Source organism: Thunnus maccoyii, chromosome 8 (assembly GCF_910596095.1).
Source record: "Thunnus maccoyii chromosome 8, fThuMac1.1, whole genome shotgun sequence".
Lineage (NCBI taxonomy): Eukaryota > Metazoa > Chordata > Actinopteri > Scombriformes > Scombridae > Thunnus > Thunnus maccoyii.
The window spans coordinates 32,721,061-32,739,005 of record NC_056540.1 but is presented as its reverse complement, the minus strand read 5'-3'; the positions used below and the strand labels follow the sequence as shown (position 1 = coordinate 32,739,005).

Below are 17,945 nucleotides of genomic sequence, written 5' to 3'. Positions count from 1 at the left end.
CAAGTTATTTGCTGACTTTTTTGCCGCAGGGTTCAAGTGAAAAGAAAACCTGCAGACACTATTCAGGGCTGAAAAAATACCTCCACCTCCTCTGCATGTCTGTATTTTTAGTTACAGTTAATATTCTCATAAAAGACTTCAACTGTTGACAATCAATCAGAAGTAAGATAGTAAAGTATTAAGAACACTTAATATATAACACTCAATATAAAGTGCTGCAGTATCACCACCTGCTTTTACCTCAATAATAAAAGTAAGTAACTTTATTTATATTTATTTTTATTTTTATTTATTAATAACACCTTTCGAGAGCAGAGACATCACAAAATGCTTCGGAGGAGAAATAAAGCATAAAGATACATACAGACATAAAACACAATAAAAACAGAATTAAATAGAAAATAGAAAAAGAACACAAAGGCAAGTCTAAACAAGCTGCTTTTTAAAGGTGTCAACAGATCTTAAATGCAAAGAGAAAAAGTTCCAACATTTAGGAGCCACAACCTCAAAAGCCTTGTTCTAGTGACAACCATCAAACCCTGATCAGAGGACCTTAGAGACCTGCTGGTAGTGCAGTAGATCTCCAATGTAGGTGGGAGACTGACCATGCAGAGCTCTATAGGTGATCACAAGGACTTTGAATTTGATGAAGAGCAATCACAATCGGTGTCACATGAGACCTTTCTGAGGACCTGGTTAAGACTTTAGCAGCAGCATTTTGGACAACGTCTAAATGATCCAGGGGTGTTTTGCTGATGCAGGTGAAAATAGAGTTACAGTAGTCAAGACGTGACAATATAACAGCATGAATTAACATTTCCATCTCTGCTTTAATGGGTCTGAGCTTTGCAATGTTTCTCAGCTGGAAAAAACAAGAGAATCAGACACTTGACATGTTGGTCCAGAGTCAGAGTCTGGTCCGTAGTGACACCTACATTTCTTATGGAGGATTTAACTGACGAGGTAAGACACCCGAGACCATCCTTTACCTTAAGGACAAGACCAGGAGAGGCAGAGATGAGGGTTTATGTTTAGTCTTCATTTAGCTGTAAGAAATTATCTGCCATCCAGTTCTTTTAGCATTCAGGTAGTTATTTAAAACTGACAATTTAGCTGTTTTGAGGTTTAAATGAGACTGAATATCATCTGTGTAGCGATGTCTAAGGGGACGCATATACAACGCAAACAAAACAGGACCGAGGACTGAACCTTGGGGTACACCACAATACAGAGTTTCAGATGAGGAGGTGAAGCTGCAGCAACAGAACCTGCAAAACTCCTATCAGAGAGGTAGGAGAACCACTGCAGGGCTGACCCAGAGATCCACTGTCCAGGTCTCTCAACCAAGATTTGGTGGTCCACAGTACCAAAAGCTGCACTGAGATCCAACAGCACCAACACCGAACAGTCTCCTACGTCACCACGCATCAAGATATCATTCGAGACTCTGAGAAGAGCTGTTTCTGTTGAAGCTGTCGAAGATATGCTCAAAAACAAAAAATAAAGTTAAAGAAACAGTTATCATAATAATATCATTGTATACCCTGTATACTGTATGTATTCATATTTATTTCTATTAAATGGAAGATGAAGCCCAATTTAATCCCCAAATTACTCAGATTACTGATCTACAATCAGGAGGAATTTCTACCAGATCAGCTGTTGTCTGATGTTTGATAATATTGGAATATTGGTCAAAACATCCATTATAATCTGTAGTGAGCTTGTTTTAATATTAATGGCATATATTGGACATTAGGGATGTGCAGAGGGCCCAGTATTTGTATCTGTATTTGTTGAGGCAGCAAAATTATTTGTATTTGTACTCGAATAAAAATGGAAAGAGGCTTAAAAATAATGTTTTTTGTTTTTATTATGCTTATAATTTTAGAAAATTAAAAATGAAAATTAAAGTGATGTCCAAATTAAGAAATGTGCGTCATGTAGCAGGTGGATGTGACTCCCCTCATTGAGACCTGCTGATAGACGTAACAGCGGAGCAGAGGAGAGACACTGAGATAGCAACTATAACTGACCTGCTCGCTGGTATTTGTTTTGTTTTTTTCTTCCCAAAAACAAATAATTTTAAAAATATTTGTATGAAACAAATATTTGTATAAAACTCACTATTTGTGCTTTGCCGAATAACATATTTGTATTCGGGCACACCCTTATTGGACGATACATGTGACTGCTGTGATATAAAACTGAACTTCAGATCAGATTGATGCATCGTCCAGATAAATTATTTCATTCTGTTCTTATGTTTTTAAAACAGATTAATTTACTTGGTGAACAAAGTCTGATTCTGATGGTGAAAACACCTCAAACATGTGAAACTGCACTTGAGACACGTTGAATGATTTTACCTCACAGGTAAAAGGTTTGTTTTCATGTCTGAAACAGAGTCGGTGTCGGATGTTGAATACGAGGCTGAACGACACGTCAGGACAGATGTTTTCTTCAGCGAGTCTGTCTGTCAGGACGCCGATCGTCCATGCAACTGCACCGCTTCGTGTTTTCCTCCATATGTTCTTCCTGCGTGGGTCTGATGTGAACGTGCATGACCGCCTCATCGGCTCTGATACAATTGCCTCGGTTAGCGTTGTTCTCCTGTTGTGGGTTTCTCAGCTCATCCTGTACACACACGCTACACAGAGGACTTCCTCCCCTGTGGGTTTCTGGGAAACGTTACAGTCAGATTTGGAAACCAGGCGTTTGATTGGCTGTGTGAATCATCGTCTGTGGAGCTGTAGAGTGAGTAATCATGTTGCGTGTAAATAAATCACTTGTGATTTTGCTGCTGCCATGTTGCATTTCATACTGAATACATATTTGGGTTTTGGGGTTTTTTTGTTTCTTTTGAGATCATGATTTGGCCTCTGTATGTTTTTTTTTATTACTTTATCAGTTTATAATATTTCTGGAAATTTGAGGGTTTATAATATAAAAAGAAATTGAAATAAATTCTACAATTACACACATATTAAATATATATAAACATGCACATTTTTAAGGTTGATAACTAAATTTTTTAGATAAAACTTGAATAAATTAAATTAAAATGAGAGGAATTTAATATTGCCAACCAGAAATACAAACCTGGCACCAGATCATTATGTAGTTAAATGAAAATTACAAAAAATTACAATTTAATAGTTACATCAACTAATAAAATCTGATTTTTACAAATGTACAGTATATATTTGTAGATACATAGTTTTACATTTCAAAATATTAAAAAAATTGGACTGGTGACATCAGGATTTCTAAAACTTTGTCAGAAGTTCTTAAATCTTCATATTTTTTTATAATCCCACTGTCTGTCAGTGTGTAATGTCAGAGAAGTGACTCTGCAGCTCCTCTCAGCTTTACGGAGCTTTATAATGAGTTTCAGCTCATTGTTTATCTGTCCGGCTGCAACTTTACGATTCTGGTTCACTCTCAGCGCTCTCATAGCGTCGTTTTGGGTCGCAGCAGGCAGCTGTTTTCAGAGAATAAGCTCTAAAAAGCCACTGTACACTACCTGCTGTTGGGCCTCAACCATGAGGTCAGACAAAGAAAAGCCTACATGTAACCTCTGAGGCCCGGCCACGAGGCTGCCTCTTTCCTTTGTTACCCTGAAACACAGGAGCAGCACCAAAATGCTGCTCACAGACTCCATTTCCACTGATGCATTGCAATTTCGCACCTAGGTGTCAGGCTCTTGTCTCTGATTGACGCATCAATATCACAGGGAGTCATGGCAACACAGCCGTGACACATACATACACCTGTTTACCTGTTTTACCTTTACACAGCTGCTGTTTTTGTGTGTTTTTACTTAGTATTAGTTGGTAGCATAGTGTTTGTTGATTGAAACAATTGTTGACTTTGCTGATCCTTGTGGAGAATAATAAATACTGTTTATAGCTTTAAAGAGAAGTCATCTTGTCATTATTGTGCATATTTTATTGTGGCTGATTGAGAGAGTCAGAACTCGGACTGTCACCTTCACTGTTCACTTAGTGGTGCTGATATTTCAGGTATTAGCTTGTTTATGAGACTACTTGACAGTTTGGTTATTGGTCTCGGTTGCTGAGTGGTGCCTAACATTATTAATTAAATTTAATAATTTCTTAACTTCATAATTCTTAATTATATCTGATAACACTGCTCAGCACCAAACGGCAAACAGACACAGTTAGCTGTAGACTAGCTGGTGAACATAGTGGAGCATTTAGCAGCTAAAGAGCCAGATATTTCGTTCAGGAGTTGGTAGAGAGTAAAAACAGAGCTAAAAGAGAGTGAATATTGGACTTACATTCACCAGGTGGACAGAAACACGACTCCAAATGAACGATAATGTTGCTCCGTAACTGCTGGATGTGGAAATAAGCAACTGTTTGCTAACAAGTTCAACATATCAACTTAAAAGCTGATGATATGTCAGTGTTTTGTTCACTACTTTGTCCCCAAGTGGCCCCATAAAAACCCTAAAAAACACTTTTTGCAGTTTAAATAAATCAGTCACCCTAAAATGTTTTAATATTACCTCACTTGAGGAAGACATCCAGGAGCCAACATCATCAGAATCGTTAGCCATCACTGAAGTCATCAGCCATTTTTGTTCAGTTTCACTTTCTTATAAGATAGTTTTGTTGTTTGTAAAACTTATTGTGAGATTGTTGTCTTTTAAACAGTCATAAGGATTCAGAATCTGCTTTATGTGGATATTATTTCTGCCTTCACTGTTCAGCAGTACATTAACATACTTTAACTTAAGGAATATTTTAAAAGGATTTCAGCACCTTCTCCTCCTCCGCTGCTCATTATGTTGTCGGAGTATTTCAACCTGGACGACAGTTACGTTCACAGTCATACAAAGTCTGCAGAACAGTGAATTCATGTCGGGCATCCACACATCTTATATACCTAGGCTCTGTTTGCTAACAGTGCTAAGCTAACCACACATTATCAGATAACACACATACACACATTCCACTCCCCACTGAGTCAGTCAGGCAGATCAGACGCCACAACAACAAAAGGCAGCAGGATGGAAACAAACTTGGAGAGCATCTTAGGGCAGCTCTCGCTCTTTCTATCCGCTGTAGGTCCTCTGATAGAGTTATAATCAGAAACACACTTCAGTCTGCAGCTGTCAGTGTCGACTGGAGGAGTCTAGAATAGATCCCACTTATCCTCAACCTTTTCTATTGCAACGGTGCACTTTTGAATATTTTGAGTAACTGCTTCTGTGGCGCTGAGAATCAAAAAAAGTCAGTTCAGCTCAGTCAGATTCTCCTTGAACAAATGGAAAGTAGCTAAAACTCAGCCTTGCGGTGCTGGAAGAAGAACTCTGATCCATTAGTGAATTTAAAGTAGCAATACCACACTTTGAAAGTATAACAAGGAAACGTCCTGCATTTCAAAGTAAAAGTATGGAAGTATTAACTTATTAAATTATTAGCTAAATTAACTTAATGTATTAGAAACAAAAGTACTCGCTTTGCAGAAAATCATGTTAAATATGTTTAATAAAGTACATTATTAATACTGAAGCATCAATGTGTTAGCAGCAGTTTGGACTACTTTATATACAATTATCTAGTTTACTCCAATGGTTCCCAACCTAGGGGTCGGGCCCCTTCAAAGGGTCACAAGTCAGTTGTCTTACATCCCCTTTACGTGGTTTTAATATCCCTGTTGATCTCCTCATCTTTCCCTTTAACTTATTCCTGTTATTCCTACATACATAAAATTATTATAAGATAAATCTGAGGGGTCATGAGATGATTGATGGAAGAGGAAAGAAGAAAAAAATAAACTTCTGGTGCACAAATCTCTTTTCAGCTTTTGGACTTTTTGCTAATTTTAGGGGTTTTTTTGTGAGTATTGAAGAGTTTCACCTCTTTGGGTCTCGAATAGATATTTAAATGACACCATGTGAGAAGTTTAGAGGGGAAATGTCTCATTGGTGGAACTGCTGGAAGTTTATTTGTCAATACAAGTTTATACAAGAGACTCAACTACAACTACTTTCTTTTTTGTTAGACCGTTCCCTCCGTAGATATAAAAGCTTATTCTAAGGTAACGAACACACAATGATTCTTATTTTCAGGTGATTATACACTAATTAAAACATACTTATAAATATTATATTCCATTTCTGCTGAGTCTGTTCTGCTTGATGCCACTAAATTCTACATACTGGTCCTTTAACTGTGTTAGAAGACGTTGCTTTCTGACTTTTTGGGTTTTTCACAATGAGAGGAGAGAAGAGACATACACAGTGAAGCTTTCCCTCACATATCATTATTCTGAAGACTAAGACATATTTTTAAAATGCATAGATTAATTAATAATCAGGATAATTGTTCATTTTAGTCGTGTTGTGTCTGTGTTAGTTCCAGTTTGAAATATAAAGCCCCCCATGACGTTCTCTCTCTCTCTCAGTCTGTGTGGGTAGCAGGTGGTGTGGTAAGTGTCCTGGTGTTGTTGGCTGGCCTCTGCCTCCTGCTTGGCCCAGGTTCATCCCTACACCTCCACCCTCCCCTCCCCTCCCCCCCCCCCCCCCTCTGGAGTCACTCGGGGTCAGGCAGGTTTAATCACATCCAGCTGGGTTCACTGGTTGAAGCAGAAAACGTCTCTGAAGCTTCGAGCTCGTCCAGCTCAGAGTGTCAGGACGGTTTACAGTCTGTAACAACATCAACAAGTTCTCAGTGTTGAGCAGAAAACAGCTTTGTGGTTTGTCTTAATTAAAACTAATGTACTACTTTTGGTTGTTGGGCCACTGTGGCTGTGACACTGTCAGAAGTTGCCATATTTCTCTAAGTTGCCTTTTATTACGCCTGGACAATTATTAAATCAGGTTTTTCTTTTTTTTTTAATGAAAATGGCTGAAAAGACAAAGGTGAAATCCATTAAGGCTATGTTGATGAAATGTTGCATGTTGTGTAGTGTGAAGTGGCTTTTTAGAGCTTTTTCTGAAGTGACACTATGATTGACGCTCTCAGCGAAAACACAACACATTACACACTGACATTTCATACTTTATTATTATTATGAAAAATATTGATTTTAGATTCTCTTAGAACTTGAAGACTGACTTCTTACACTGTAGAGAGAGAGAGTCTGGTCAGTGGTTGTGGTTACTAGGGAAGTGTAGAGATCCCAGTATTTGTATTTGTATCTGTATTTGTTGAGGCAGCAAAATTATTTGTATTTGTATTTGTATTCGAATAAAAGTGGAAAGAGGCTTAAAAATTATTATGATTACTGAGCTAAAACTTTACTCATCGCCTCATTGCAGCCAGACCTATCTATTTATACACCCATAACACACAGACAGTACACCATGTAACGTGTAGGAAGCAACTTCAAAGGCAATTATTGCTTTGCACTTTTCATTTATTGCCTATTTTTTACAACCTAACTTTGTGGAAAGGAGAAGGGGAACAACAGGTTATGGAGAGTCTTTAAGAGCACTTTGCTTGCGTCAGCTTTATCTCTGGTGAACACCCCCAACAAACACTTTTTAAAATATTTGTATGAAAGAAATATTCATATAAAACCCACTATTTGTGCTTTGCCGAATAATGTATTTGTATTTGGGCACACCCCTAGTGGCTACTATAAAAAAAGTGTATTTTCAGGGATGTCCAGCAGCCAAGTGGCGAAGACGCGTACCATAAAAACCATTTCTGGTCAACTATTTCTGCTGTCTGTCAATTAAAGGCGAAATGTGTAGTTTCATGCCAACAACTAAACTGTAACAAGTCAAATTTCCTCATATCAGACTTTAAAACTATAATAAGTGTGTTAGTGAAAAAAATAAAATAACATTTTTCAGTGAAAAAATGTACATGGCAGATGATTAAAAAGAATTTTGCTGGATCTTCTTCTGCTGTGTGTGTGTGTGTGTGTGTGTGTGTGTGTGTGTGTGGTGTCGGTTAGATAACTCGCTGCCAATCACTGCACAACGCAGCGAAGGGATCGATTCAACACCTCCCTCCAATTATTCAACCCGCCTCGCAGCAGGTCGCAGTGAGAGCGCGTCATCGGGCCTCCCGCTGCCTCTCCCGCTCCTCTCTGCCATACGGTCATTAACCCGGTCGCCCAACCGGAAAACGCCGGCGAGGGACGAGAGAGAGGAAGGAGCCGCCGCATGGAGGCGGAGAGGCGGGGGGGGACCTTCAGCACCCCGGGGATCCTGCTTCCGGGTTCCTTCCCCTCATCGCCACCCCCTCCCTCCCCGATCGCATCCCCAGGCCCAATCACGGCCTCCTGAATAATTCAGCATGTTCATCAGCTGTAATCTGATTATTCACCGGCTCTGAAATATGAATAATGAAGGAGCAGAGCGGCGGCCATTTCCATATTCTCGCTCTGTCTGTGTCTGAGTTTTCCTGCAGACGAGGACAGATGGACAAACAGACAGACTGATGGAGAAGTGAGAGGTTTCCTCTTTGTTCTCCAACAGATATGGCCAAAAGTATGTGGACTGTTCACATACTTCAGTGTACTTTTGGTTTTTCCAGGTTTGTGCACCATAGTTCCCATTTACTCAGGGGCCTTGACCAGCATACAGTAGTACACAAAGCCAGCTCCATGAAGAAATGTTGTTGTTTTTTCAATTTGGTGTGGAAGAACTTGACTGGTGTGAACAGACCCATGATCTCAAAACCTATCCAACACCTTTTGGATGAACTGGAACACCGACTATCACCCAGTATCAGTGGTGGACCTCAGTGATGCTCTTGTGGCTGAATGGGAGCAAAATCCCTGCAGCCAGGTTCCAACATGTGGTGGAAAGTCTGAAACCAGAGAAGTGGAGGCTGCAGATTAATGAACATGGTTTTGATATCACATGTTCATCAATTACATACAGTATAGGTGGAATAATTGCATGTCCACATACTTTTGGCCATGTTGTGTAAGAATGTGACAAGTGGAACTAATAATTTATAAGGACAACAATCTAATCTCTGGCAAGAAGAGTTGAGACTAGTTTCAATACTAGTGATTTTTTCATTTGTTTGTCTTTAAAAGAATAATGTAAACAGACAAATGCATCGACATTTCACCACAATTAAATAATTATAATATTACACTTGTTTACATAGATGTTTATCATGTTCTGTTCCACTCATTATTACCTAACCCAGTGTAAAACAGCCAAACAAGAACACTAACCCTAACTCTCCCTGAAGAGCTGAGAGCTCTTAAAGGTAACTTTCTTTAAAGGCTCTTTCTCTGTTTTTATTCTTAACAGGGTGCCATTCTGATTTAATGTTTTGATGTTCTTATCATGGCTGAGCGTTGTGTAGATGTAAGTTAAAGTTATTTTTATGTTATAGCCTATAAAGTTACTTATAGATCACAAAGAGATTTGTACCTTGTTTTGTTTAAAAAAAAAAAAACTGTCAGAGAACGTGAATGTGTCACAGTCGGCCATTTAGCAGCAGCCTGCGCTTGTGTACACTGATAAATACTTCTCTGGATTTTGAGAGACAAAAAACAATTTTTTTGTCTGTTGAGACGCTGTCCATGGTGTTGAAAGGTGTGCTTGGTAGATGTGCTAAGCACTGAAATAACTGTCTCCCATCCTGATGAAAACGCCTACAGACCGTGCATAAGTGCATACATGTGCACATGCATGAACGTTCGGTACACTTAACGGTTCCAATGCGCAGACTTGTTCTATGGTTAGCTAACGCAGTTAGTTTAGCTAACACTAGCTAGATGTTAGTTTGCCAAGTTGAATATGCTGCTTATTTTAGAAATAGTTAGCTACGCGAAGGCACATAGTAATCTTGCTAACTAGCGCGAGGTAGCTAACTGACTTCAGTTGAACATGCTTGGGCAAAATGTAGTAAATGTAGTAGAATGGGATAGACATATATATACATACGTGTGTGTGTGTGTGTGTGTGTTTTACATCAAGTGTCTAAGTAACCTTTTTAATTCATATCCCACTCATTAGTATGGAGAGTGGTCTAGCTTGGAGTTTATTATATTAAGTTAATATTTGAAAATGTTAATTGACATCTTCCTTATTATTATTCAGTTCTTCTTACGCTGGAGGTATATTTACTCCTATTGATAGTGTAAAATCAATAAAGCCAATGACATGTTTCACTTACGTTGGTCTTTTGAATTATGAATTAGAAACTTCTTGAAGGAGAGAGGCACCGCAGCAGTGTCTGGATGGATGGACGCTACACAAAGTCCCAGTTGCCTTGTTATTAAGAGTCTATATGTTTGTGGGCTAAAGCCACACAAATAATTAGTAAAATATTTAAATGTATTATGCTTAAAGATGGCGATCCTGCCGTGGTCCAGCAGGAGCACATGGAGAGCCTCAGGGGGGCTACATGCTAAATCAGCTGATTTGGGCACAATTACAGAACTGATTTGTTAGTCTGTCTGTTATCTCACTGTTTTAACAGTAATTTTGCTTATTCTATTTGGTGGGTCCTCCTCGAAAATCCCTCCACAGGTGGGTCTCTGTGAACCTGTGACCCTATTACATCGACTCCAGCCTTTCTTTTAACCATCCCTTGTGATACAATTTTGAATATAAACAAACTCAATTTCCATATCTCGTCTCCCACCTTTTTTTCAGAGTATTGTGGCAGATGTCTGCTTTCTTCTGTATGAACAGAATTTACATACATATTATCAAAGTTTCAAAGGTGAGTTTTATGACCTGAACTTGACTTTATACATTGGTTCTTGTGACATACATGATTAAGTAATAATACCAAGGCTCTGCATGTTATGTGCTCGCAGCCGAAGGCCAAAGTGTGAATATAGTGCTCCTTTGCCATTTTCATGCAAAAATGACTCATAATAGCTAATACAAGGTATTCTGGGTGTTTCTAGTATCAGCGACATACATTTACAGAGGCTGTAGTAATAAAACTGAAACTTATTGATGAATGAAGTCATTACTTCACCAAATCAAAGCATGTTTACCATGTAATAGTCAAAGTACATGTAGATGGATGCAAATAGGATGTGGGTGTGCAAATTTCATACGATTCAGTTCATTCACTTTATTATCCCAGATGGGAAACTTGACTTGCAGTCAAAACAACACAAGTACAAAAATGTTTGCTGTACATACAATATGTAGAACACAATAATACAACAAAACAATCTGTAAAATGTTAAATTACATGTGCAGAATGAGCAGGGCTATTGCACAGGGAACAAAGGGCTGTCTATTCCTATTGTACTGTGTAGTCCAGTATGGACCTGGCCCTGCAGAGAACCTGTCTGTGGGACACCACCTTACCCGCCACATTCATAATATAGCACAGGTAGTTTTTGTCATTGATGTTCAGGTTACCAAGCAACCATAGGAAAAGTAACAGATACATACAATACAATAGTATACAACACCCAAATATAAAGAGCCACATTGCTTATTCCACCCTGGGTGCAAATAGCGTTGTTGGCTACTGACACCTGGGTGCTAATAGCATCTGACAACGTTTTAGGGTTGTGTTTAGACTCTGGCAGCACTTGGCTATTGTTAGAGAAAGATCATGATCTTACAGAAAATTAACTGGCAACTATTTTGATAATCAAATAATCGTTTCAGTCATTTTTTAAGAAAAAATGCCAAATGTTAGCTGGTTGCAGCATCTGAAATGTGATGATTTTAAGGTATTTTGTGCCTTAACATGACAGCAAACTGAATATCTTTGGATTTTGGATGGTTGATCAGACAAAACATGAGATTTGAAGATGTCATCTTGAGTTCTAAGACATTATAACGGGCATTTTTCGCTGTTCTCTGATATTTTATAGACAAAACGATGAATCGATAATGAAATTAATGGTTAATTGCAGCCCTAATTATGTAGGAACACAAATGTTTGTATAAAATTGCACAATAATCCATTCAGTAGTAATTGAGACATTTCAGTCTGGATCCAAACTAGAAAGAAATCATTTTAAACTCTATGATGACATGTCTCCAGTAGGTAATTGCTCTAACTTATTTATGTCTTTCTCTTCATTATTTTTTGTATTTTTGCTCACTCATCTTCCACTTTCTCCCTGCAGGAGCCTCCGTTTCTCCCGTCTTTATATATTCTTTGGCCTTTTCTGTCTTTCATTCACTTTCTCTGTCTTCTTATGCATTCTTTGTAGGTACCCCCACCTCTCCTCTTCCTCGTTAACATTCAAAGCAGCATCTGAATAATTCCCATTGAAATAATTGATTTTCTTTTTTTTTTTTTGGCTGCTGGACTGCTCGGTAAATAATGGATGGCTTCATCATCAGGGACTCCCAGACCCTGCAGGCTGAGTGACGGCTGTTACTAATAAAACACACACACACACACACACACACACACACACACACACTGATATATACCTGGACATCTTGGCAGGGTGAGACTGTGTATTTACAGAGGAAGTAGACAGTGAAGATGAAGAGAGGATGTGACATAATGTACCAGAGGAAATCCAGATACCAGATCTGCTGAGAGGAAAAAAGGTACATTAGAGAAATATGATGCCAAGATTGTATTCATAAACTTGATTTGTTAAAATGTTAATTACTTTAATTTGTTTATTTTATTTTTGTTCAACTTGAAACAGCATAATTTAACTTTCCTCACATGAAAAAGCGTGTTTTTTACTGCCAACAGGTCAGATGAATGTAAATATATTGTAAGTGATGATGTTATAATAAACTGGCTTGTGACCATTTGCTATCAACCAATAAAATAAAGTATGGTTAATTCAAAAAGGTTAATTTTGCTGCTTTACAAGTTCTGCCACTAGGGGACAGGAAGGCTCATCAGTTTTCTGCCATTTATCCTGGACCAGATCATGTTAATGGATATTATTAGGAATTATTGTTATGTACACCCAGGAAGTACTGACAAAAAATGTGATATAAATGTCAATAATTTCATGTATTTAATACATAATTTAAAGCTTTATTTTCCACGCTGTTTTTGTCAATCTTTGTTTGGCATGACAGTGAAAAGGGTATTAAATTATATTCTATGTGTTATTTAAAAAGATCTCACAATGTCTTAAAATTAATTTGGTGAACACTGCGGAGAGCCTGGCTACAGATGTTTCGTAGAAACCAATTTACACTTTACTAAGGTATTTACTAGATTTCTTAAGCTTTAAAGAGCTGGTGTTGTGGACAATAACAAAAATGAGATTTGTGATGGATCAGGATTATGGTGGGGCCTTGTGTGCTGTAAAATTACTCAATTCTATCTCCTCAGTCTTTTGAAGTTATTTAAAATTTGGAAATTTGCGGCACAAGAGTGAGTGTTGTTGAGGTGGAACCAAGCGGCAACCTCTGGGGCTGTAACATGAAGCCAATGTGGAAGTGCCAAAAACTGCAGTTCCTCAAATGGCCACTTGAGGCTCCAAAAGCGAGTCAATCTCCATAGACCTCCATGTTAAAATGCCCAACTTTACAGCAGAAATAAACATGTTTACAGCCTGGTACAAACAACGGTTTTGGTTTCTGTAGCTAATTTCCTCTTTTATGACAACTGTACGGGGTTGAATTTTTTTTATTACTCACCTGTTTAAATTTTATTAAGCCGTAAAGTTCCGCATGATGAAGGACATGGCTGCTTTGAGTGACAGGTCCGCCAGCCGCTAGGTGGCTTTTTTCAGCCATTCAGCCTCGCCTCTTTGCCCATTTTTGATTGGCTGGGAGTTAGGCAGCGTCACGCACTGCCAAAATGGCCACGGCGGCAGCGGCTCACTTTGAGCTTCAAAACCACTCTTCAGAAACTAACAGGTGACGTCACGGTAACTGCATCCATATTTTTCTACAGTCTATGGGTGGAACCTGTTACTACGTCACACCAGTAAGTCAAATCAAATATTCAGGAAGCTTTAGCATGAGCCCACCCCTGTAGTGACTTCTGTAGTCAGAGTTTGCATCACAGCCACATGACGAGCAAAGCAGCAGACTGGAAGTGTTGCTGGTTGTTCAGCAGCTAAAAAGTCTTTACAGCCTTCCGGAGGATGGAAAGTGACGTCAGGAATGACTGAAACTCCGTTATCGGTTAGCGGTTGTGTGTGTGTTCGACATTGTCTGCTCAATGAGACTCAGCAGGCCGCAGGATTTTCTACTGTTTCATCTTCAATCTGTGTATGTAGTTTTAATACATGGTTTCTTTCTGTTAATCAGCAAAAGGAATATGATATACCTGTGCTAAAGCTAAGCTAGCGACCTCCAGCTACATTTGAAAAAATGACTTTTACGTTGTGAGGAAACTTAGACACAAGCTCACCGTTCTGAAACATCCTGTTGAGTCTCAACTGTGCAACAGCAGCTTCTTCCTTCATTCAGGATCAGACTTCATAGACGCTACATAATGTCTTACATGTCCGGCTGCAGACGTTACTCCAGGTAAACATGCTGCTGTATTCGTTAGAGCGTATCCCGATTGACTGGGGGTGAAGGTAGGGGCCACATCTCCTGCCAATCAAAGTAGGTGCTCATTAATTTATTTATGATTAGTTGGTAAAATCCAGTCCTAGGGCCTTACTTTACTAAGATAAGCTGTTGCCTCTTGAAACCAGCAGTCTACCAGCTATTAAGATTAATAGCTTAATTAATGAGGTGTTATAGTAACTCAGTTATCTGAATAAAACAACCATCCAAAGAGAAATCAAGATGCTGTGTGAACATGGTTTGAAGTTATCTATATAGTATGTCTATTATGCCTAAATTTCAACATGTGCAACTCAAACTTCCAGACATAGATTCTCATCATGGAGGAAATATACAAACAAACAACCCCTGTATTAACCAGAAGGTGAAAAAATGTCTATACAGATGTATCGACATAACACCAAAACCACAAATTTCCTTTTTAACCCCCTATGACTGCATTTGCTTACTGTAATCATGCTTTCAGCTTCAGAACACAGTTTATTTTTGTGGACCCTTATTTCCTCTTTTTTTTTTTTTTTTTTTTTTGCCTTTTCTCAAACCCTTTGAACAACTTTTGAAAAGCAGATCCAATCCCTCAGTACGACCTTCCTCCATCACTCCACCAAAACACGTCTGGATTCAGCTCAAAGATTTCAATAGATGCTGTGTTACTTCAAAGAGCCGTAAAATGTTTAATGGGACTCATTCCAGAGTCATCCAGGTTACATAACAGGTGTTTTTTTCTATCATCTGCTGGAAATCTTTTTTAAAAGAAAAAGCCAGGAGAAGAACCCAGCACGAAATGACCTCTGACCCCTCACTGAGATTGAGGTTTGGATAAGTAGTCTCCTTTAATCTGACTGGATGTCCTTTACTATACATCGTCAGACCATTTTCATTTTGTAAATAAAGAGCTCTTGCTTTAATCAACTCGATACCTGCTGTCAGTGTGTTTGGGGTCGGGCACTGCCGCCTCAGATCACCATCGCTGCTCGTTTGGGTATTTTTCCTGTTAAAACATGTCAGCAGGCCTCTGCATGAATTCCTTAGAAAATCTAACCTGCTGCTGCTGGTTCTGAGTCAGAGCTCGCATTTCACTCTAACACAGACAAATGCCTTATTTCTTAAAAACCAGTGGACGGCTCTGATGTGAGCAGAGTCACAGCTGCTGAGAGGAGACGACTATCACAATGGTCATCAGTTTACAGAAAGTCAAACATTTTCCCTTTCAAAGCAGCAGTAGAATCTTCCCCCGCAAACTTTATTTAAATAAATTACTAACTTTACAACTACAGGAAGTCGATTCTCTTGGAGAAGTTGCCTTTTCAATATGAGTAGTACATTTTTTACCCCATTAACTTTATTTGAATAAGTTAACAGACCAAGCCAGGAGTGCTTTTCTGCATCCCTGTCATTTCTCAGTTTTACATTAACCACTTGGCCAGCTCGTCTGTTGATGGTGATCAAACATCCATAAAGTCGTGGCATTTTCTGGACAATCTGTGAAACACAGTGAATGCTTTAATGAAGGAGCCAGTTACGTTGACAATATGTAAACACCACAGACCAAAGTGAAGTTAACTCGACGAGGATGGGATTCGAACCCACGCGTGCAGAGCACAATGGATTAGCAGTCCATCGCCTTAACCACTCGGCCACCTCGTCTGTTTACAGGGTTTAAATATCCATACAGTCGTGGCATTGTATGGACAATCTGTGAAACAGTGAGGTCTGGTAACGTGGCAGTTGTGAGAGTGGTCAGAGTCACATGACTGAAGGTATAAATAGTTGCATAACTCCTTTGGAGGGATTGACTCTTAGCTGACAGTCTAACAGCCTATTCACACATACAGACTTGAACACTGAAGACACAACACAACTCATAACTGAGTCTAAACCACGTCTCTGTTGTGGAGCAGCTTTTCTCTGACAGAGGAGGGTAAAAAAGCAAATAGTGCAACACTTCCAACACACTATGATAACATTTTGGGCTCTCTGTTCCCTCATAGGGAAGGGTAGCAATTACTGCTTTAAATGCTGCTGCATCGAGGCTTTAACAATGGAACCGGTTAGCTCGACGATATTCTAACACAGCAGATCAAAGTGAAGTTAACTCGACGAGGATGGGATTCGAACCCATGCGTGCAGAGCACAATGGATTAGCAGTCCATCGCCTTAACCACTCGGCCACCTCGTCTGTTGTTGGTATGTAATTGTCCATACAGTGACGGCATTGCATGGACAATCAGACAGCAATAAAGTCCTCTGGAGAACGCGGGCATCGATCCCGCTACTTAGCGAGCGCTCTACCATTTGAGTTATTTCCCCTCTGATTGTAGTCACGTAAAGACAGAAGATTGAATTGAACATGACTTGACGAGGATGGGATTCAAACAGATGCTCTGGGACCACAAGTCTTTACACAGACCTGGAAGGTCCTGAGGGCTTCATTGGTAACTTTTCTAGGTGGATACACCAGGTAAAGATAGATTTCTCCAGGAACACAAATCCTCCACAGGGGAGGAAGAAAGAGGAGTGCAGCACAGAGTTGGATGTCTTCATGCTCTTGTAGGGGAATTAGCTCAAATGGTAGAGCGCTCGCTTCGCATGTGAGAGGTAGCGGGATCGATGCCCGCATTCTCCAGAAGACTTTAACTATTTCTACAACTTCCGTTGGGAACTTCTAGGTAACCAATTTCACAGCTGAACGTGGGTAAGATGATCAGAAAGGTCTGGATTAATCATCGATAGGTTCCAAACGACACAAAGTCCTGAGTAAAAGCGGGAGAAGGAAAGAGGTCTCAGGAGACCAGACTGTCCAGCACAGAGAGGCCTAGCTGCTGGGGCTGTTTGGTGGTGCCAAAAACTTGGTGACATAGTGACACTAACAGGGCTTGTTGCTAAACTGCTGTAGCTGGCCAGTTAATCACTAAGTTGCTAGCTGGCTGAATTACCACTAGTCAGTCACAACAGCTGCTGGAGTTTTTCTCTATTTTCTCTCTGCTGTACTATTTCCTCATCTTGACATTTATACACAATTTATCCAAAGAGGTAGCAGTATCGTGTCCTCTTCTCATAACCGAGTGCAAACCAGGTCTCTGTTGTGGAGCAGCTTTTCTCTGACAGAGGAGGGTAAAAAAGCAAACAGTGAAACACATCTAACACGCTACGATAGCTTCATCCGATTTGGATTCTCTGTTCCCTCATATAGATCATAGGGAGCTCTTTCAAGAAGCCTTGTGATTGGTCAATCACAAGGCTTTTGCATCTTTGACTTTGAATTTGTTCTTTGACCGAACAAATTGAATTTACTGCTTTAAATGTCGCTGCATCGAGGCTTTAACGATGGAACCGGTTAGCTCGACGATATTCTAACACAGCAGATCAAAGTGAAGTTGACTCGACGAGGATGGGATTCGAACCCACGCGTGCAGAGCACAATGGATTAGCAGTCCATCGCCTTAACCACTCGGCCACCTCGTCTGTTGCTTTATATGTAATTGTCCATACAGTGATGGCATTG

At 39.5% G+C, this 17,945-nt stretch overlaps 3 non-coding genes across 3 annotated transcripts; all 3 read right to left on the bottom strand.

Annotated features, from left to right (window-relative positions):
• Positions 1-16,005: 16,005 nt before the first annotated feature.
• On the bottom strand, positions 16,006-16,087 carry trnas-gcu. Its single transcript has one exon. It is a non-coding gene; the product is annotated as a tRNA-Ser (tRNA).
• Positions 16,088-16,537: 450 nt separating this feature from the next.
• On the bottom strand, positions 16,538-16,619 carry trnas-gcu. Its single transcript has one exon. It is a non-coding gene; the product is annotated as a tRNA-Ser (tRNA).
• A 1,204-nt stretch (positions 16,620-17,823) lies between these two features.
• Positions 17,824-17,905, bottom strand: trnas-gcu. The gene has a single exon. It is a non-coding gene; the product is annotated as a tRNA-Ser (tRNA).
• Between the last annotated feature and the right edge of the window lie 40 nt (positions 17,906-17,945).